The 22324-nt window shown below is 45.4% G+C and overlaps 1 protein-coding gene and 1 long non-coding RNA gene across 13 annotated transcripts in view; one reads left to right on the top strand and one right to left on the bottom strand.

Moving 5' to 3' along the window:
• LOC105275603 (polypyrimidine tract-binding protein 1) overlaps positions 1-22324 on the top strand; it is a 350912-nt gene that overhangs the window by 63700 nt on the left and 264888 nt on the right. The window contains exon 1 of one of the 12 annotated variants that reach the window (XM_026971635.1): positions 14910-15956. The exons of 10 other annotated variants lie outside the window; for them this stretch is intronic. The gene's annotated coding sequence lies outside the window, so the exon portion shown is untranslated. Of the gene's footprint in view, positions 1-14909; positions 15957-22324 lie in introns of those variants that run through there. One more of the 12 variants, XM_026971646.1, reaches the window with a different exon arrangement.
• LOC105275604 lies at positions 9561-13006 on the bottom strand. The gene is made up of 2 exons (XR_893261.3): positions 11464-13006; positions 9561-11050 (listed from the first exon to the last, which is right to left on the bottom strand). It is a non-coding gene; the product is annotated as an uncharacterized LOC105275604 (long non-coding RNA).

Here is a 22324-nt window from a genome sequence, read left to right as displayed (position 1 = left end):
TCCGCTGTGTGCGATGTACGCGGAAGCGGAGCGCACCGTCGCGTCGCGCGGGAGCCCGCATGTCAAATCACGCGTATATCGCGGGCAACGGGTGATTCGTCCATCGGCCAATATTGTCATGTGGGTAATGAACGGTCGTGCGTTGAATAAACACGCACCCATCGGGCGCACTTGAGGGCTGCACGCGAGCACGCGCATGCAAATGACGATGATCGTTGTGTCCGCGGTCGTGGATGTCATTCGCGCGACCTCTTCCACCGGATCCTTTGAAATAGACTTCTACCCTCGCAGAAAGATCAGGAGCGACTGCTCTCTCCTCTCCTCTCGTTTATATCAATGTGGCTTTGAAGTCGCCGACTCGTGTCGTAAAGCTCGTGTTTCTCAAAGATGGCACACGTAGTAGACAACTCATAAAATTCTTTATTACATGCATTTCACCTTTAAAACCATTCCTACGTTGTTAAAATTATGTATTAATTGATTTAAAGAAACGAATGTTTTTCAGTTGAAATTGGAAATTATCTAAATTCTTTTATTATTGAAATTAAAGATAATTTATTGATAGGATTTGTACCAAGCTTCCTAGGCAATTCGCCAAGACATTCTGTAAGCATCGACTTGTTGTAATGGTGTGACATTTATGAAGCCATATACTTTGCGTTGTGATTGCTGGCTCGACACATATATATTAGACGTTTTATTAAACTACGTCGTCGTTCCGTGAACGTGACTGATCCGAATATTGATTATTTTAACGAGCAATCTCAAATAGAGACCAGATTACGGGATTATGGTAGTCTCCGGATATGTATTCGCATGCCCTAATAAATAAATACAATGATCGTAAACGCGCGTTGGTGAACAGCAACATATTTTGTGCCGCGCGGAATATTTTTATATACAAATATAATCTTGTCCGATAAGATATCTGATAAAACACGTTAAATAAAATACCTTGACGGTGCCACGGATGTCGCGCTAAAAATACTGCCGAATTGTCTTACCAGGCGCAAGCAGAAAAAAGGAGAGGATCGAATAATCGGCGGTGGCTCGAAGGGTGTAGAATTCAATAAACGAATCCATTCAGCGCTTATCTCGTACAAACTTGTAGACACAACGCAGAGCGTACAATACGGTTCCCTGTTTCCACGGGGGCACATAGGTGCCGTCGTGCGGGTGTAGTGGTCCATATGGCTGCACGTACGAGTGAAGCTGCTTCCTCTATTCGTTCGCGGAACGAGCATTCCGCTGGTACCACGATACCGAAATCGGGGTTCTCAACCTGCAAGAGAACCGAAGAACTTGCACTAGACAACCAGACTGGAGCGAGACCAAATTCTAAATTGGCGTTTAATTATTAATACTCGCGAAAAATGTGATCTTAATAAAATCGATCGCAAGCATGACAATCAAGTGTCACAAGATAGAAGTACATCTTTCGCAAGGCAGATTCCCTTCTTTTGCGGAGGTGAAGTGATGGCATCGTCGAGTGCATTCGTGCCTGTATGTGTTTCGAGCGAAATGACTGTCTCTGCCCTACGACCGTCCGTGTGTGCCGTTTCCGAGAGTGCGGCTGTAGAAATGCGTGCACCCGCGCGATTCGCCACGATACGCACTATTATCGTTAATGTATGCGGCTCGCGTGTACGGGAACTTACACCAAGCGAAGTCGGTTATCAATCATCGTTGAAGGAAGGAATACGTGCCAGCAATATCGAACAATAGCTACGCCAGGCCTGAACTGCGCACAATATCGGCGTTACTCGCTTTCGTCGGTTTTCGCGAATTCAGCGAATGTTTTCGTATGTTGTCGATGCATAAGTTTTTCGCTCGGCCGTGTGGATGTGTGTTTGTCCCGCGCGTTACCATTCAAACGTATTGGAAATTACGTTTTGTATTTTTTCCCCCGCTTTTGCCACTTCTTGTTTGCGCGCGAGCGCGCGCACGAGCATTCCGCACTATTCATCCCTTTGCGCCCGCCACTTTTTGTTTCCCTTATCGCGTTATAAAATTTGTTCAAACGCGAAGGGTGGATGGAAATACGAAAGATAAAATTCCTGCACTCGCGACGGGCGAAATTTAATTTGCCTTTGCGGTCGGTAGGAAAAAACAGTCGCGGTACCGTTGCGCCGCGCGCCACGATTCTTGCGATCCAAACGAACTCTGGCCGGATATTATTCTTCCGTTGCCGTAATCGAAGTCATTCAGATTTTTGCGCGCAACTTCGTCGACCAAACGACAAATAAGACGTCGAGCAAATTGTTCACGGTAATGGCGAGGCCCCGATACGCACACCTGATAAGAGCCGCAAATGCGCCTTGCGCCGCTCGCAAAGAACACGCAGTAGACGGTTCACGTAATCGATATTACCATCTACCACGATTCGCCATTAATGTAATTACGAGCCTCCATCGTAAAGCCAACGCAGACCCACGTTGATCAAATTTCCAATATTCGAAACATTATACCTTCCGATCGGATTACCGTGTCGCGTAGATTCGGAATTACGAATTGATTTGATAACGAATAGATTCGCCTGCTGTATCCATTTTGGAAATATACATCATCGTTGTATCATTGGTTAAGCTGCCTGAGAAAATGTGTTTTGGTTAGAGTCACGTCAAAGAGAATGAGAAAGAGAGAGAGTCAGGAAAGATTTATTTCCACATATGAAATACTAATAGCTAACATTAAATTGAATTGGAAATTTCAAAACCCACTCTTTGATTCGCTGTGGAATAAAAGAAAAGTACATAGAAATGCTTAAACGATTTTTAATTAAATGCTCCGCCGTGAGCGTTTGGAAAATTAAGGAAAGTAATTTTGATTTTGCTTCTGACGGGGGCAGGGGCAGGAACAAGGAAGAGGGTGGAGGATGAAATGTTGCCGTCAACGTCCGGCTCGCAACAAGTTCCTTTATGTATATTTGAATCCTCACAGAGAAAGCTATTTTGATGCCGCAATTTCACCATTTTCTGTTTCAACGCGACACTGCACAAATTTAGTTACGTAACTCTCATTCGCAAAATCATCCCAACTTTTGTACACGCTCAGTCATACGTCACTTGCATAATATTCGTGTAGCATTTACAGTTGCAATATTTTTAATCATATAACACTTAAGTGTATAATACTTTGTACCATACGTAATGAAAATACAACATGAAAAAAATCATACGCTCATACCATTGCGTTTGACGAATGATTGCGTGCGCAGGTGGCGTAGCAAGTGAAACCCCATAACCCTGAGAACCCGGATTTACGTGCGTCTGCGGACATGGGGTAATCGCGGGGCGTGAAGAATCGCTCCTTAAATTCGCGTCGGTTGTCGAGGGGTGGAACGATTGTTCTTCGTCCGTTCGTGCTGCACCCCTTGTACCATTAATTAACGCCGACGAATAATAATGACATTATAATAATTACGATCATAATCGTATTAATTACGATAATAGCCGTAATGTAACCGCACCTTTCGCTCACGCGAGTAGAAGCTCGCTCGATTCCGTAACGTAAAGGGCTCCAAAAGATCTACATTTTTTTATCCTCACATGGAGATTTTCTTGTGCAGATACTTATAATGACACAGTTCCAAATTTTGTGTCAAAATTTTCTGCTAACATAAAGTCAGACTTGTGAGACTCCCAAGTCTCCATACGTAGACTCACGTAGAGTTATAAACTGATATGCGGGGTAGTTTAGTTTCATCGTCAATCTTTAATTGTAAATGCGGATGCATAAAGTATATATATAATTGCATGCTAGTGTATTATGTATGTATTTATTTATTTATAAGTATTAAGATTCCTGAGAGTTCCCTTCCACCGCGTTTTTCTTGCCACCAGAAGAAGTAGAGATTTATCTGCGAGAAAAGCGAGTGAAAATCGAAATGGGGTGCACGCGGGGGTGTGTAGGGCGCAAATTGCGGGTCACGCATACGGTGATGCCCCACTCGTAAGAGGCGCGGGATACAACAGGTATAGAAAAATAATGAGTGGCGGGAGGGAGAGCGGCAAGAGGGTATCCTAGCTCGCGGATGATATTTATTGATTCACTTAAAAGCACTGCCGCGTGTCCGTGTGACGACACGCTACCACCCCATATTTTTAGATCGCGCTGTTCTCCACTTAGAACCGTTTATTTTTCTTTTAGCGTGTCGTCAGGAAAAAACGAAGCGTGCGGTAGCGGGTGACTTTAAGGTCACGTGACATTATCGTACGTGCATGACGCAGCAGCTGGCCGGTGGTGGACATGAGGGTCGATGAGGTAACATTGGTCGTTTTACGCTTTATCGATGCAAATTGCATCGTTATTATATCGTAGTGTTGTCATTTGCAGTGAGCTCGACAATTTGCGAGGACATTTCGCGTCCTATATTCTTGAGCATTTCGCGCTGTACAATGCAATATGATTTCTGCTTCACTATGTAGAATCCTTTATTTTTGTTACACTTTTTTCCTTAAGATTTTTGCTAAGAAAAGATCGACTTTTTATACGTTCAAGGGGCTGAAAGATAGGCTTTATTAATGGCTGAAATAGTATACTTAAATCATGCATTTCTTTCTCTTTTTATCTTTATTATGTTTTTTACCCTTTTCATGTTACATCTGGTAATGATCTCATTATTCTAACATTTGTATAGCTGCGACTGTAGGCATAAGATATTCAACGCGACCTTCCTTCTCAGCCAATGGAGCGTGATATATCGCCCAAGTTTTAATGAAGGGTCTCTAATTCCGCCATCTGCGAGGAACAAAAATTAAAACTTGCGCCGAAACGTCAGGGCGGCTATAATCGAATTGTCGTGCAAAAGTTTCAGCTTTCGCGCGTAACTAGATTTATTTCGCGGAATATCCGTGACTAAGGGTGCCGATGATTCAATTTAATATCCGATATCCAATTTAAATTGTAACGTGCATACGGATTAAAACGAATATACTGCCTGCAAAAAAATTGCGCTCTCTGTGCCCGCGACCGGAAACGCTCGCGAGACTGTTTACGAAGAAAAAAGGAGGAGGAATGCAGAAAGCTTGTTATCACCGTGCAACCGAGTTTGTAATTAATTCGCGCCGTAAATGATACGCCGTGCTTTTTACAAATATAATCTGGGAACTCCGGGATGAACTTGGTACCCGTCGTCGTGCAGCTTTGAAAGTCACTTAAGCGAGCTTAACCGCCTCGCGTTCCCTGCTATCATTTGCGATGCATGCGCGACGTGGTTCTTTTCTTCCTCTTTTTTCAACTTTTTCTTTTCATCGCAAATGAGATTACCCGTGGTACGACGTTCAGATACCATCCCGTTCGTTTTTGTTCACCGTTTACGACTCCGTTTTTGTCGTTGTGGAAATTTTCGATGCGCCTTGACACCATCACGAACCACGTAAGATACGGAGGCGGTTCTGAGGCGCGCCTACTATAGTTCGGCGGTGTTTATGCGTTTAAGTAAAGGCGTCAAAATACACGGAACGTTCCTGGTAGGCGCTATTTGAACGACGCAAAGTTTTGGCGGAATCGCTATGTCGGTAAGTCAAACAGCGACCGAGCACGAAGCCCGTGTTCATGGTTGGGCGAGGTTGGCCACGAGCCCGGCTTACATTTTCGCCGACACAGATATGGGCGGGCGGACGGGCGAGGAGATAGATAGATAGATAGGCGGGTGGGTAGGCATGCATCACGCGAGAGAAAGAGAGAGAGTAAGAGACAAAAAGCGAGAGACCGGGAGGATCCGATGCCAGATTCTAAGACCGCAGCGGGTCGTGCGTTTAGTAAGAGACTCTGACATGGCGGTTAATTAACTCGCCATACTGCGGTAAGCGCTGCTCGGAATTGACTTGTCTGCGACAATTAACGCTCCCGTAGTTTCCGCAAAAATAGCCCGCGACGATTTATGACGATTCTCTGCGTCACGCTCGGTGAAATCATCGCGAGTCATCGTCGTGTCGACAAATATACTTTAGTCATGAAATTATAACGTGAAGCGTATCGCTCGAGATGAACCCGAAGCGTTGCTAGACATGCCAAGCGATTAAAAAATCGCGACTGATGTCTAGCTGACGGAATTAGAAATGACTCAAATGATTCCAACGCATTTTTTTTTGAGCGCAGTCAGATTGTCCTTATCTCTTATTGCGAATTAGCGTCTTATTAATGTGATAAGACGTCGGTTAAGAGTTTGGATGGTATCGCGGTTGAAGACTCAAATCAGTCAGTCTTGCGATTAATAGCGTCGGAGAACGCGTCAAAGCATTAAATGTCAGCGACGTCTATTGATAGCAGTCGTATATTCAACTATATGTGTATGTGTGTATGTATATACATAAACGAGATTTCGTAAACGATAATACATAAAATTACTCGAGTGAATCATGAAGTCACTCGTCGAGTTTTATATCCCTTCTCCAGCCAGTTTATTGCATTTATTTCTGACATCTTTACGATATTCACCCGCGCATGCTGTGTTTCGCTGTTTCGGACAAGCGTCGCCCGTAACGATGGAAGAAAACAATGTATAAGGAGAGCAGAGTGTAAGCGGACGGATTAAACAAGCGAGTCGATTAATTAACCGAAAGACGGATAGCAGATGGTGCATGCTGTGGAGATGAAAGGCATGGGAAAGGGCGAAAAAGAGAGCGAACAAATGGAGGCTGCTGCAACGTCGTTTTTATAGAATTGGAGACCTGATGCATCGGCAACACTCCAATCTACATCAAACGAAAAATGTGTAGACGTCCTTAGTTTTTTATACATCATTTCTCGTTCCTAGTATTGCTCTGCTTCAATATCTTAAATAAATAAAATTATTTATTTAAATACTCTAATATTCTCCAAGTCTAAGTAATGTGGTGCTCGGGAAAATGTTGATGAGAACAAATGTGAGCGTGGGCATTCGTTCTGAATTTATGAATATTTGAATATCGAGGAAAATTGATCCAGTGACGAAAATAAAAAAAAGGACAAAGCATTTTAACTTCGCGGCGAAGGATTTTTAGAAATTGGCGAGGCATTTTCTCAGCAGAATACGATACTGGATCGCGATGACTGGACTGTGTTGCGGTCTAGCGTCGACGTTCTTAGCGTGCGGGGGAGCGTCATTACTTAATTTAGATTAATTTCAGTTCTCTTGCTTCTGCGGCCGGTCGCTCGTGCAATTCAACCGTGAGCGTTCCTCGAAAAATTCACGATGCAATGTGCAGAAAGAATATCACGCGGTGTTTTCTTTAACAATTCTTGATGAATATTGTAATACATCATTAGACGAGACGTCAGATCAGGATCTTGCTGACGACATATGTATAGAATTTCAAACATATTACAGGACGTAATGTTGATGCAACTAATCGATAAGTATCGGTTTAAAAGCCTTGAAATTTAGTATGCGCGCACATCCATCTTCATATACGGCGTATAAAGCATCGATATTTCATCGACTATAAATATCCGCCGTGGCCATAGCAGTGTCGTCGCAGTGACGCTTCACACGGTAAATAAAAACACATTCGTAGGAAATGGGCACCCGATAAATTGTCGGACGTTAAAACTTATCGGGGAGGAGGAGATGCGCCGAAGCGGATAATATTTCTTGCAACGCGTCCTAAATTGCGATTGGCATGATGCCGCAATTATTTCCATAACTTCATAGTTATTGCGCGATTTACTTTGCAAATATGCGGCGGCATAATTCGTTCCAATCATTTACTATGTATAAACCAGCCCCTCGCGCGCGCGAAATTTATTGAATGACGATGGAATGCGCGGGGCAAGTGTACGACGTACCAATTAGGACAAGTCTTACCCTGGATTCAGGTTCACGGTTACTCGATCGCGATAAACGATAGCACTGCGTCCGGTCGACTCGTCTAATCATTCGCGTTTCGCTTCGATCACTTTCATCGAGCGAGCACACGCCGAGCGATTTCGTTGCATTTCAAATTTACTTTTGTCCGGAATCATTCTTTTCTGCCTAGAAAAAGGAACTTTATTACGGAAGACTTAAAAAAAACATTTATCTTTCGCATCACTGCGAGTAATTATAATATAAGCGCGTCAAAATACCTATTTCTGGTAAATAATTGTTGCGTTTCTGTAATTATGATAAACGTTTCTGTAATTATAATAAACGTGCACATTCGTCACTTTTAATAAATCCGCATACATTCGTTTAAATGTAAAAGAATTGTACGTATGAAATGTTTTGAATTGTTAGAACGTTTCGGTTGAAAAACAAATTTAAATATTTAATAAATGCTTCTCTCTCTATCTCTCAGCGTATATATTTATTTTATTCAATAAATCTCCAAATTGCGCATCGCGATGAAATATTTATTTTAGATTTGCATGTGAAATATCGGCTATAGAAATTGATAATAGAAACGAGACTTTACAGTCTCGCCAAACAGCTGATTGATTTACAGCGATCCACTTAAGGCAGATTTTTCCGGGTCCGTGTGTGAAGTCTAATCGCCTGCTCGAGCGAGCATTTCTAGCTGTTCATTCGTGTGATGCATGACGCCACTTGTGCCAAGCATGTGTCGTCTACGTTGAGACAATTTGCGATCGTAGGTGTTCGCTTTTCATCAAGCTTCAAGACGTCTTTGCTGTCTTGGCGAAACTCACGGAAAACTTCAAACGAAGCCTTATTTAAGAGAATCCTTACAGTTTCCAGAAAGTTTCCAGCTTGATTCAGTTCGTAATGTTTGCGCTCGGAGGTATAATGTTGGAGAATGTTGGAGACATACTCCAACATTACACGTATACGATGATTTGTAATTATGGTTTCATCTTAATGCCGAAAGATGATTCCGTAATCAGCGAGTTCTCTGCCAGGGCTACCAACGTAATATGGACGACGCGCGAACTTACGGCGAGGCCCATAAGTCTTCGTCGTGACTTTACGGCAGCGCGAAAAGGCTTCTTGGTCAAACGGCGGCCGCGATAAATCTTAATTCGCACGTTGAAATGCGGCGTTTAGCGTTTCACACCGGGTGAGATATGGTCCGCTCCGCTGTCTCTCCTTTTCGTGCCGCGAGTGCTGTTTCGAGGTTTGAAGCTGCGAAATGCACGGAAAATCTGCAGGCGAGAGCTCGCCTGGTTTCTGTCTTTCTCTCTCTCTGTTGCGCGCGCGTGCGACCTCATTTGCGTATTTTATTACAGGACCGATGAAAATGTATTTCCGCCGGGTCGCTCGATAGGGTCAAATAGATTCTCAGCCATGGATCATGTGATAATGATATGAATCACTATCGTGCCACCTTCGGTAATGCACGTGGGAGTGGGATTTGCCGTGACATGTTTTATATCTAGGACAATAGCTAAATATATATCGGATGTTACTTTTGTGACAAAGTTTCAGATAATTTTTTAACATTATTTTAATACCATTACTAGGTTTCTGTTAAAGTCGCGCGAAAATTTTGTCTTGAAATATACTTTATATATGTTTTTTCCGTTGCACTAGAGAGAGAATTTCTGCGTATAAATATTCATAAGATGAGATACTGAGAAATTGGCGGATGTTTGTTGGCTTAAACTTTTTTGCAAATCGTCTTGAATTTTATTTTTATTCCGGGAATGAAAAGTGTTGGGCGATGTTAACCTTGAGGGCATAACGTGATATCGTGGGCGACTCGATAAAATAGCAAGCAATTTAAAATAATCGCTCTGCGCCATTAAAAAGATTAAATTGTTAGTAGCTTTCTTTCCAAACGATCACGACAGTTCTAAAACAAACGTTTTAATTTACTCGCCATTTGATGAAATTAACTTCAACCTTAGAAAATAATAATCGTCAAAGATATATGCATACATATAGCATAAACGGGTATAGATTATATAGCAGGAAACAAGTACATTACAATCACATATGACTGTATATAACAAATATGAAATTGCATGATTATCTCTGATGATGGCGATGCATGATAAGCGTGCCTAGATAAGTGGGTCATTAATAATTATGTACGACGAATCGATGAGCAATATGTTTTCCGCTTAGATGCTTAGAAGCTTGAAAAAAAGCGATGCAAGTAGAAAGTAAAGAAGCTTCATATCGGAATTCAGCAAGATCAATCCTGTTATATTTCAAACAGATAAACTTTCAATTACATTTCAAATCAACTCTTCACATCGAAGACATTGCAATAAATTGAAACAGATTTGACGGCTCGAGCTATTTTTCTTCTTTTTCGTAAATTATGGCACAACAGATGCAAACCAAGCAGAAACGTGGAATCGAGTTATGCTAACCGACACTAATATGATTAAATCCGCGGGAACGGCTGACTCAGGATTCGTTAACTTGGACTGTTGCAACTCCGTGTAACTCAGTATCTGGAATCTACTCCTGCGCGAGCAGGTTCGTAACCAGCTGACTTTATCAGGATAAATCTGCGACCCATAAAACACTCCTGTCCCCGTACCTTGATCCGGTACCCTCTATTCCCGATGTTAAATCTGCCCCGAGCCGAGAACAGACCCGAACGAGGAAGTCGGCGGTGTCCCTGCCCGTTTCTCGGGCGGGAAGGGTTCGCGCAACCCTCGCGAAATGGAAAGTAACGATTCTACCCCACGAGAAAACGGCGCATCCTCTGCCGGCGGTATCCTTGAGCCTACATTTTTTTTAACGTAACCCTGAGACTCTCTATCTCTCTTTCTCCCTTCCTTTCTTTCTCTCATTCTCTCTCTTTCTCTCTCTATTTCTTCCTCTTTTTCTCTTCCTGGCACGTACCTCCCGCTGATGCAAAAGGAACACATACACGTATACATTCACGGTCCATACGGGCCGCGGTACATACACGGGCGAGCGCGCGAGCACGAATGTGCAATCGCTCGCGCGAGTATGCGCGCGCGCAAAAGGTGGCTCGCTCTCGTCCTTTGTGCGCGAGCGGGATCCTGTGGGTACGTTCCCATGCAAATATGCAGGGCCGCACGATCCAGCGCTTCCTTTGTCCGGCGTGATGCCAGCCGTTCCGTCACATGTTACGTCAATATCGCACCTTCGGAATGAGACTGACGTTAAATGCCTGATGCTCGAGCGCAGGGAGAAATTGACGTTGTCCTGGAAAAAGGAGTCTTATCAGATCGAGATTCGCGGCTAGGATCACTTTTTCTAAATCTGCAAACTTTTTTTAAGTTTCATCAATCTGTGCTTTAACGTAGGCAGAATGGTAAAAAACTCCATGTATAAACGTGACTTACGAGACTGCGGCGAGCAGCGCTGACTAATACGGCTATTTATAAGTAAACACGCATCGTGCTAAGAGCAAGCGACACTCGCCAGTCGATAATAACGTTATTGGGTAAACGAATCCGTGTAATCTTTACAAAGCCGCGTTTAATTCGTTTTAAACACTGGAGGTGTTTCGGGTCACGCGTTGCATAACGGCGTTGCAGAGTTTCATGTGCGCGCACGTCGTTAATGAACGAATTTTACTGATTAGTCGGTTGATACATGATATATCCCTGGCTTACATTTGCTTTTCGCAAGGTACCACGGCGATTTCGTCGTCGCCGACGTCGAGCTTCGTTTGACGCGCTCCCACCGTTACGATTTGCTTTCCAGTTCGCAGGTGTGCACTACATACGTCGCGTACGTGCTGTAACTTGCAGAATTGAAATGCAATCATAACGTATTCATCATATATCATTGGCACGTCTTCGGAATTAATTCTGATGTATATCTGTCGATATGTAAAAAATTGATTTGAAAATCAAAACTATTCCGATATCCAAACTGAGGCAGAAATGAGGCAGAAATGAGGCAGAAATGAGGCAGAAATTGAGGATGTGAAAGTGAGACATTGAGCAATCCTCAACTACAACTACAAAACAGAAAATTACTTTAATTATACCAAGATTTTGAAACAACGGCTACGTAATGTCACGCTAGAAGCGTTCAGAGAGAGAGAGAGAGAGAGAGAGAGAGAGTAAAGCACGTTCTAGCGCAACTTTTTTTATTTTTTCGTCACCGCGCCCTCCACGTGTGTCGTAATTCGTTTCGTCAAGCTACATTAATGCGTCCTTCGATACATCGATCGAACTTCGACACCGTCTCCTTTCGATCGGCCGCGCGAAAATCGCAACGTTTATTTCCTAGCGGATTCTGGAGAGGCATCTAATAGGGGCATCGGTCCAAACTCCTCGGATCCGTTGTCAAAAATACGCGGTCCGCGGCTAAAAATACTCTCGCGGGCGAAAGTGCACGAGAGGAACGGGGGACCCGTATCGAGTAACACACATCGCGTCGAAAAATACCCCCGGCATTCAAACGCAAAACGCAATCCGGTTTCCGCGCGTGGTCCCCCGGCGAACGAGAAGGGGGGCCAGGAGGACAGGGGTGAGAGGGAGGGGGCAACAGGAGGAACCTCGTCCGGGGAAGTAGCCGTCTGAGAGGGCCTTTATGCGCGCGGTTCGCAGACGGTTGAGGGCCCTCTTGCCCCCTTCTCCCCCTCTTTCTCTCCCGATTTCCCCCTCCTGCCATTGGCAGGCCCGCTCTTCCCTTCACGCGACTGCCATCCGACACAAAGCATCGTTCCCTACCAGCCGCCGCGGTGTGCAAGGTCTCCCGTTCGTTTCCCCGGACACCCCTGCCACCCCTCGTCCCTCTTACCGCCCGCTATGTTCATCCCTCTCATCACTTTTTCATGGCGCGTACCGTTCTCGTCCCACCAACTCGCTTCTTCTTCCCGGGGCCCGCGCCGCGCCGTTCCCTCTTTCACCTTGCCGCACCGTATTCTTCTCGTCTGTGTGATCGTTGTGCACGTGTATGCATACCGGGTGGGCCGCGCAAGGATTTTTCCGTGCGCTCCTTTGTGCGACGGGCTTAGATGCCAGAGGGTGCCGAACAGGAAAGTTCGTGCTCAGTTGAGTCTGTCACGAGCGAGGATGATTACTTCGAAAGGAATTTTGGTAAATATTCACTTATGGTCAGCACCCGCAAATGTCAATGACCTTGACATATGTTATAGAGGTCATCATTCTAAGTAACCTTCTGCAAGTTTTAGCCGTCGCTCGTTGTTTATTAAAAAGTTATTAAAAAAAAGTTTAATGATTTCGCACGACTTTTCAGCTGTCCACGCGAAGCAAGAACGTGATATTGACATATATTACAAAGGTCACTTTCTCGAATAACCGGCACTAGGATTTAGTTGTCGATCGTTGTTTATTAAAAAGTTATTAACAAAAGAAGTTCAAAAATGTAGTAGTTATTTTGAATATTCAAAGACATAAACGACGAATATGTGTATGAACGAAGGAAGGAAAGTCATTTAAAGCAGTGAATCGTTAATATTTAGAATAGTTTGTTTTAATATAAGTACAAAGTATTCTCTGCTTTAACCTAACCTAACCTAACCTAACCTAAGTTTTTAAGTAAGGTCCTTTAGAGAAAATCTTTGAACTACGATAAATAAAAACTTGGAATGTCGAATAGATTACTACGTCATAGATAAACACGACTGTTCCTCATTTACAACTCTCCTATACCAACTATTCTTTGCTTTAATAAAAAAATATATTAATGATTCACTGCTTTAAATGATTTTCCTTTGTTCATACATGTACTATTTTACATACACATTAGTAGTTTATGCCCGATACCGTGTGTTCTGCCAATAATTGTAGTCAAAGGGTATGTCCTTGACAATATAAATTTAATGAAAATCCTTACCATGTACATGGTGTCCAATAATTACGTATAATTTGTAAGATTTATTTTGTTAATAACTTTTTAATGAACAGTGAGCGACGGCTAAAACTTGTTGCCTGTTACTCAGAAAGGTTACCTCTATAACATATGTCAAGGTCATTGACATTTGCGGGTGCTGACCATAAGTGAATATTTACCGGAATTTTTTTAATAGTTAGAAATTTAATTTGATTAGAAACTTGTGATGCAAGCATTTTTCCAGTATGAGGTTTTAAATTAAATAATGTAAAAATATTATTTTTGAAAAATATTTAAAAAAAATGTAAAAAAAAAGTTGTTTCTACACGAACAGGAAACGTGAAAATGGCGTGGGACGATTTGATTTTGATTTACGGTCGTTTGTCGTGACATCGACGCATTAATAATTCCCGCCGGACATGTCAACTAAATATTTTCGAACGGTAGAGTATTACTCGCCGAAATAAAATCGAAATTTGGATTATGCAAATACCAACAGCACCCATATTATGCAAATCCCGCGAAGATGCATGCCGCGCAAACTCGTATTATGCAAATGTTCACGGTGAAATATTTATTTCCACTTTCCTACACGAAAATTCTACACACGAGTTAACGATCTTTACAGCGTGGCAAATCATTTCACCAAACGTTGCAACTAATTGAATCGCGACGAAAGCGTTCACATGTGCAGCAATCGCCAACAAAATCGCTCCGCGTAGCCGCTGAAAGGATAGCGCGTGATTGTTGGCGGATCTCGCGGACACCCCGTATACACCCTAGCGTGCCTCCTACGTCGTTCTCCACACACATACGCGCATCAGCGGTGACGATACATCGTGCCGTAAGAGCAACGGAGACGACGTCACCGCGACACGGAGACGCGCGAGAGAGATCGCGATAGATCGAGTCGAGTCGGCTGTTGCCGGCTGCGAGTTTGCCCCTCCTCTCTTTCGTAGGAAGCCTAACTTCCCCCTCTACTGCCCGGAGCGTCAGTTGCCCCGCGTCCCTCTGTTAGGACGGAGTTGTGTTGTGTCGTTTCCGCTCGCGTCCCCGCACTGCCCCTTGCCGCAAAGCGCGCGCTCCCGACTACGGTAAGCTTCCCCTCTCTTCTTCTCTATCTCTGTCTCTCTGCGCGAACCTCGTGCCTAACCTTCTCCTCATAGAGAGAGTGAGAGAGAGCCGCCGTCTCGAGCGCATCCCCTTCGCCTCTCGTCGGCGTTCTCGCGGCGTGCCACGACTCGTAGCGAAGTTTTAGCGTTGCCCCTCTCTCACTCTTTTTCTGCATCTCTCACTTTCTACGGTCGTCCGTACGGCGTGCCTACGGATTTTAACCGGATCTATCGCGCGAAGTTTTCGCGGTTACGCGAGCTTCGAAGAGTTTCTCGTTGATCGCCGTCTCATTTTGCTGGTACTATACTTCGTTTTTCTCTCGCTTCTGTTTCACATCACCACGTGTTTCGTGGCACGCCACAAGCACGTTATTCTATTTTCGTCCTTACATTTCTCTGACCTTATTGTTAATTTATTCTGCCGGTGTGTGTTGTTTCTTTTTCTCACTCGTGCGGTGTTTACCCCCGGTGAAACGAACGATCGGTTGATGCATAGACGGCGTACACAACGTGACGCGATCGCACGTACAGTCGGGCTCGGTATACCCTCGTGTGGGAGAGAGTCACAGTGAGAGGGGCAGGCGGATAGAGAGAGACGGCGGCCGCACGTAGCTCGCAGGGAAAGGCGGAGAGAGGAAGGAGAGCAGTAGCTAGCCGGTGGTGCGTCGTCGTCGTGCGCTTCCTAACCTCCAAAACGGCTCCTCGCGACAAGCGACGCGTACGTACGTGCGGTACAACGGAGCGACGCTGCCACCTCGACGCGCGCGCGTGTGTGTGCCTGTGGCTCTCTCGTGACGTTGTCTTCGATTCGTAACGAATGATCTGCAGTTTGCTGCTGTCGCTGTCGTCGTCGTCGTCGTCGTCCTTGTTGTCATTCTCATCATAGTTCAAGGCGGTATTTTCTGTCGCGTGTGTGCAACGTGCCAGCATCCTTCGGCACAACGGGAGTAAATTAATCGCGAGGCGAATAATCGGGCAAAGAAGGAAATCGCGAAGCCGAAGCTTTCAAGTTCCCGAGAGCTTGTCAAGATTGTCAAGTGATCGCGGCGATCAGTGAGTGAGACGAAAGCGGAAACTACGTTGCTTCGACGGATATTTCACGGTGTTTGGCCAGAAGGGTTGCTGCTTTCATCCTCTGCGTTGTCATTGCCGTTGTCGTCGTTGCCTGGGAGCCTACCGTGGACACGGTGAGTACAAATGGCGAATTCGCGATCGGCCGGCGGGAGAACCGCCGGCTTCTCCACGTTGCGTGAGCGAGTTTCGTCGTGCGGCGCGCGCGGACCCGCTCCGCTGCGCGCGCTCCGAAATCGCGTGGACTTCTCTCCCTCGCCCCCGTGGTCGCCCGTGTGCGCGGGGTTGCGAAAGGCGCATGTCCGTCGTTCTTCCGCGTGTCGAAGCTGGCCGCCACGATGTTAACCTGCTCGCCGGTCTCACGCGTGACTGCGAATGTCGGCGCCGGCTTCGCGTTTCGATATTCCATTCTTCTGTCGAACGCCCGAGCGTTAACGCGTTTTTGTCGCAACGTTCACTCGCTACTTCGATTCTAGTCTAGTTTCTAACAAGATAGACGCTACACTTGCAGATTTCGCGTAGACTTCAGAGCGCGCAGCCGAGTGGAAGAACGGTTCTTCTTTTGACAAAATGAAATTGTGTTTGTTGCCTTGGCAGATTCTTGTTGAATTCTCGCTCTGGGAAATAATTTGGGTATGCAAAAGAGCTTTTGCGTAAATTGATTAGCATTCTATAATTTACTCACTTATTGAACAAAGTTGGAGATTGATGTTAGAATGAAATCTTTAACTGATTAATTGATACAAAGATCAGATATGTCTTATTTATTTCCACGAATAAATATAGCGCGAGCAATCACACGAGATCTTAAACGGAGCACTTTGTTTATCCTCTCTCAATATCGAGAGAGATCTATAAATCGTATTTATAACTCATCTATACAACAACATTGAATATTTATACTACATCGCTCATTAACAAATGATTTTCTAAAGCAATTTTCCTCGCATTTTTCATCGCATTGCGCGAGGTCTGCGAGGTAGCATACGATCATCTTTTCTTCCTCGATAGAAACCTGAACCACATAGGCGTGTGTGGCAACCGTCATTTGCCCGCACCGATAAAGGATCGTCATCGTTTGGGCGGAAAAACGAGACGACAATGACGAGCGACGTCAATGAGGATCGCAGCGCGTTGCACTCGCAGAGAAGAGGCGAGCGTGTTTTTGCGGAGCGGTGGGCGTAAAAATTGCTGCCATAAACAGTCCGGCTTGACTACCGGTGGTGCATAGTTACGCGGCTTATCGCGGCGCCGCATTGCGCGGCGCAACTGCGCGTTCCTCGAACCCGGCCTCTGTACGTGTACCGCCGTGCGCGTGTATTGCACCTGGCTACGGTACCCTGGCATGATAGGTCGGATTGGTGCGTCAGGTTCCCTGGGACCGTGAGAATCGTCGTGCTGCCCGCGGACGACGGTACCCCCATCGTCTGCTCAGTCTCCGCGACTTAAGACGCGAGATTCATCTGCTTCTCGTCCATCGCCGGGATAAAAATGTGTCTGCCGTTATTGTTAGTCCGCTTCTCGATCTGGGTTGGCAGTGAGACAGATGACTGACGCGCGTGTACCGCGCGTCTGTCTATCCGCGGCGTTCCCGAAACGTCGAGAGCCGAGAGACGGGACGAAAGCTTAATCAAAGATCTCTTCTTACGCGGTCACTCGCGTTGCGACTGGTGACCGAGTTGCGACTGGCTCCGGAATTTTCATTCGCGCGTTGGGATATTAGCTTCCTCCGGAAAATACTTCTGCCCTGCAAAATACCATCCCGCCTCCGGGGTGCGTAATTTGCTGCGAAATGCAGCGTTGTGTCGGGTGCTTAGCTTGCTCCAAAATTCCAGTGCCGTTGCATTCATGATGCGAGACCGAAATTTGTATCCTTTCGTCCCGCGCCTCGTTGAGCAAGATTGTCGTCGTCGTCGTCGTCGTCGTTCTCCTCCTTGTTGTCGGCGTCGTCAACGACGCCATTGTTAATAGAAACTAGGCTGCAAACCGGCAATCGAGCGCACCTCCTTGCAAGCCAGCCGAACGCGAGCGCGGCGCGAGTCCCGCGAAAACGACCGAGTGAGGAAACTTAGCACGTATAATTGCTTCCCCGGGAATTAGAAACCGCACCTTTTGCGTTCGCAGTCGCGAGTCTCGCAGCTCGACGAAATAGGAAATCCACTGTAATCGCAATTAGCCACGGTACAGTTTCTCTGCGGACGAAAATGGCGAGGTTCGTGAGATCGATTTTAAGCGAGTTCATTAATCATGAGCAAATAAATACATCTGCGTTCACTTTCGAGACGCTCGATTCGGCGAGACTATAGGACCAGCGTGAGGACCGAGAAGACATTTTCTCTTCGATAATTTTTCTCGCGCGCGTCGAAAGGGTTTTCGCCTCGCAATTCTTCGCCGCACGTCGCCCTGAAATTCCACGACTGGCGATATCGGCCGTAATTGTGGCCGTGATCCGAATATCGATGACGAGGGACCCTCTCGGGTGTATTTTTGCGCGAATGGTAATCGCGCAGCACTCTCGCGAAACCGAGAGCTATTTTCTCGCGATGATGCGCCGACACCTGTGTCAGTGTGCCGCCTGGGTCGTGCACTTGGGTTATGATTAAACCATTTTTCTACCGATGTTCGTCATCGAGGCCGCCGGCAATCGATGATGACGATCGCCGAATCGCCAGAACCGGTTCCACGCTATCGCGGCCCTCTTTCTGCTGGCTTTATCGTCGCGCTGTAACCGAGACTGAAATCGCCACGGCTCATCACTATGCGGAACGCGTTTCGCAATTCGACGGAATTCGTGCTCTCCGTTTAGCCTCGAGTGCTCTTGACGACGAATCGACGTTAGGCGCGACTTTGCCTTCACCTCCACGTCCGCGAAAGTACAATATTTGCCCAACCATGATCGCTCAAAACTCTCTCTGTCATGGTAGAAGAATCTCTCGACAAGTGTGCGATGATTTAGTTAAAGATAGCGAGCCATCGAGATGTGCTTGTACCTGGCTGATCTGTAATCACAGAAATTGGAGCAATTGCGATGTTTAATGGGTACATCGACACATCAGAAGACGCGATTTCACGGATAATCTGCGATGAATTTTATCGGCTATTTACGTTATTATTATCGAGTTTTAAAGAAGCGCTGACCCGTTGCGGATACTCGTTCGCCAATATTTTATGATTGCACCATGAGTCGCGCGCGTTAGATGTCTCATTTTACCTTGATATCGATCCGACGTGTCTGTCCATCCCTTTTAATCTTTTCTTTCTTTTCGTCGCTTCGTTCTCCTGCGTCGCTTAGTGTTAAAGCACTCCGGCCGACGTTTTCAGGACGTATCATACTCGCAATTTATGGGAACCCTATGCCGAGAATGCCGGGCATGCGCTGGAACGATCTTACGGACCTACGAGGCGACTAAATGCCTCTCATAACCGAGATATTAAAAGATTTATTATTAAGCACGGGGAGTCAATTTGGCTTGGGGTCATTTTTGCAAGTTAATCGTTTCCTCTTGGACACATTTTTTTACACGTGAATCAGTCATCATTAGGACTGTAACTGTTATCTCAGTCAGGACTGCGACGATCGTCCATGATAATTAGATTGTAATGTTCCGTTTGCATTATCTCATTATCTACTTTCCTTACTGATATGGCGTAATAATTGTTTTGCACGCCATCAAAAGGACATGTGATTCAATTTATAGTTTAAGATCTGTATCACAAATATGATAATGTTAACCTTGTGTTTTGCATTAATTTTTATTTTTTATTTATGAATTACCATCATTCGTTACGAAATATGCGTTATAAATATTCATAAAATTTATGCATGCCTATCTGACAGCCAATCACGTGGTACGCGAGTTCTTGCGATCATCAAGATTGTTCAACTTCGTAGAGCAATCTATCAATTCTCCTTTACAGTAGCGCGAATAGAATATTTCCTTTCAAAGTTCTTCTCCTCTTCTATTTTCTTCCCGCTGAACTTGGACCTCTCGTATTTCGGGTTTGCGAAGCGCATCATATTTTTCCATTCCGACGTTTATGGTCGACGTGTCGCGTCCCGTCGATTTTTCTTTCGCGATTCGAGATTTGTAAGCACGGATTATACCCGAAAGTCCTCTCCGTAAGGGACGACGGAAATTCCCAATAAAGAATTTGACACACGTAACATCCGGCGCGCGTCTCGATTAGATTTTCTAGCTTCACTTTTCTGTTATTTATCAAATTTTCTTCGCGATTTTTACGTATGCACTCTGCTGAGCGATCTCGCACGAATTTTCAAGTATCCACGTATTTATAGCCGTCGATCTGGACTCCTTCCAGCACTCGTTTGTCAATGATCGCATCGGTTGTCCATCGAGGTTATTCCGCTACGTTTTCGCGAAATGCCTGCCTGATGTATGTGTGATAAGAGAACGATTCCTCTGCGAGTAATTGATTGCTCCCCGTGTTTCTCTTTCTCTGCGTGTGATTTTCGCGATTCGCGGTTTTCGGATCGCCGCCTGGCTTTCCGCGGAAGAGAGTAACATTGCGAGAGGAGCAAACGATTTTCTCTATCCCGCTCGTTGCCTCTGTCGGAGTCTTCCACTCGGGTAAACACCCACCGGAAACTATCTCGTGGAAAAATAAGCAACGCGCGCACGGGTTTGCGTGGCATTGACGTGATGTTTCGCGGGAGGCGGAACGCAATTTCATTCGGCATGAAACGCGTGTAACTTAAGAGCCGCCATCACGCGAGAGCCTTTTAACCCGCGAGTGCCGCACTCTTAGATTTTACGGAGTGATTGCACGAGGTCCTATCTTGCGAATAACTTCATCTTTACAATGCTCGGCATGCGCGATCCGCCAAAGTGGAAACGATGTGCGCGTTTCGATTTCTCCCAAGTAGAAATTTTCTCGCGTATTTGTCCGTCGATTCTTCTTCCTTAATCCGCCTCGCAGTTCCTGAACGTTGTTCTTCTCGTTCGCGAGATGGACGAGAGGCTTAATGTTTAGGCGCGTCTCCGGCAAGACCGGTTCCATTTTCCCGGACGATCGAACGTCCAACAGGGTACTCGTAACTCATGTCGCGCGAAATTAATTAATTAAATCGCCCTCGTTGCGCGCCGGATGATCGATACTGAAAATTAACTGCCGCCGTAATACTCACGGCGCAGGCCCGTCTGTCTTTCGTAGGGATAGCCTATCGTCGACGGTGACGACAAATTAGCGGACGAGCTTGTAATCATGAATTCGCGGCCGATCGCGCGATTATTCAGCTCCAGATGGAACGACAATCTTCTGGACGATCTTCTCAATTTACCTGCAACTTTACTCGATGATCTTCGCAATGCAATCTTAATTTTGTAAGATTCGAGTGTATTTTATATGTGTATCGCTTTTCTCGCACGACTGATCGCCATTTGTTCTCAGCCAGACGTTGCATATAAATTAATTTTCCAAGATCTCAAGTCGCGAATTATCAAGTCGCGTCTCGATGAGTTGCCGCAATACTGCTCGCGATGCAACGATAATCGACAATCGGTCCGATCAAATATCGCTCTGATTTCTGGAACGCGGCCGAAATAAAGGATTCGTTCGTCGCGTCCGTGCCGTAAATAAATCGACAGAATAGCGTCCCGGCGAGCCGCTGAAAATAACGCCATGAGCCGCGCAGCTCCATCGCCATTCGTCAGCGACGTTTGTCCGACAGTTTCAAAAACAATTTCGTCGCGTACACAAAATCGCCGATCGCCAGCACCGCGCGTCCAATAATGCAAACTTTCGATAATCCGATCACGTATCTTTGTTAATTAGATCGGATTACCGAGATTGCGCGGCCGTGAGCGCGATTTTTGGTCGTGTGGACGAGAACGCGTTTCGCTCGCTCTTTTCACCTCTTTCTCTTTTTTCCCGTCGCCGAAAATCAATCTCTTGTTACGCTTAAGCTGCAAAAACGTTCTCGCGATCATGTATTTTTTTATATATCCCTCCCAGGATAATAGTTTTCGGTGCATACCTGGTGAAATGGAGATTTCTTGCTCTACCTGCAATGTGAACGGCAAATTTCTGTCGTGGAGAAATTTTCGCGATAATCTATGACTTGATGAATATTAGTATTAAAATAATAGACTCTATTTTGCGGTATGTAGCGAATTCTGCTTATTCCGGAAACAATATTCTAGAAATGTGACGGAGGGGAACTGCTAGACTTCCCGGCGTTATGAACGTAGTATTTTGCTGTGCATAATGCTAATTATTATAGAAAATGACGCGGTGTAAACGGAGCTTAACGCGCGCCGGTTCTCGCGTCGGCGAACACAATCCCGAGGCTCTTCAACCAGGAAGCGAGTAATTTCGCTATCCCGCACGTCCACCCACCGGGCGGAGAGAGATACTTAATTAATTCTACCGCGCGGTGAACACCGCCGATATTCTTGCGCGATAAAAATGTCATGATATAATGACAGCTGCGCGAATTTCATTGGGGATAAATAACGAGGAAATG

This window comes from Ooceraea biroi, chromosome 8 (genome assembly GCF_003672135.1).
Source record: "Ooceraea biroi isolate clonal line C1 chromosome 8, Obir_v5.4, whole genome shotgun sequence".
NCBI lineage: Eukaryota > Metazoa > Arthropoda > Insecta > Hymenoptera > Formicidae > Ooceraea > Ooceraea biroi.
Note: the sequence above shows the minus strand (reverse complement) of the source record. Positions and strands in the feature narration are given on the sequence as shown.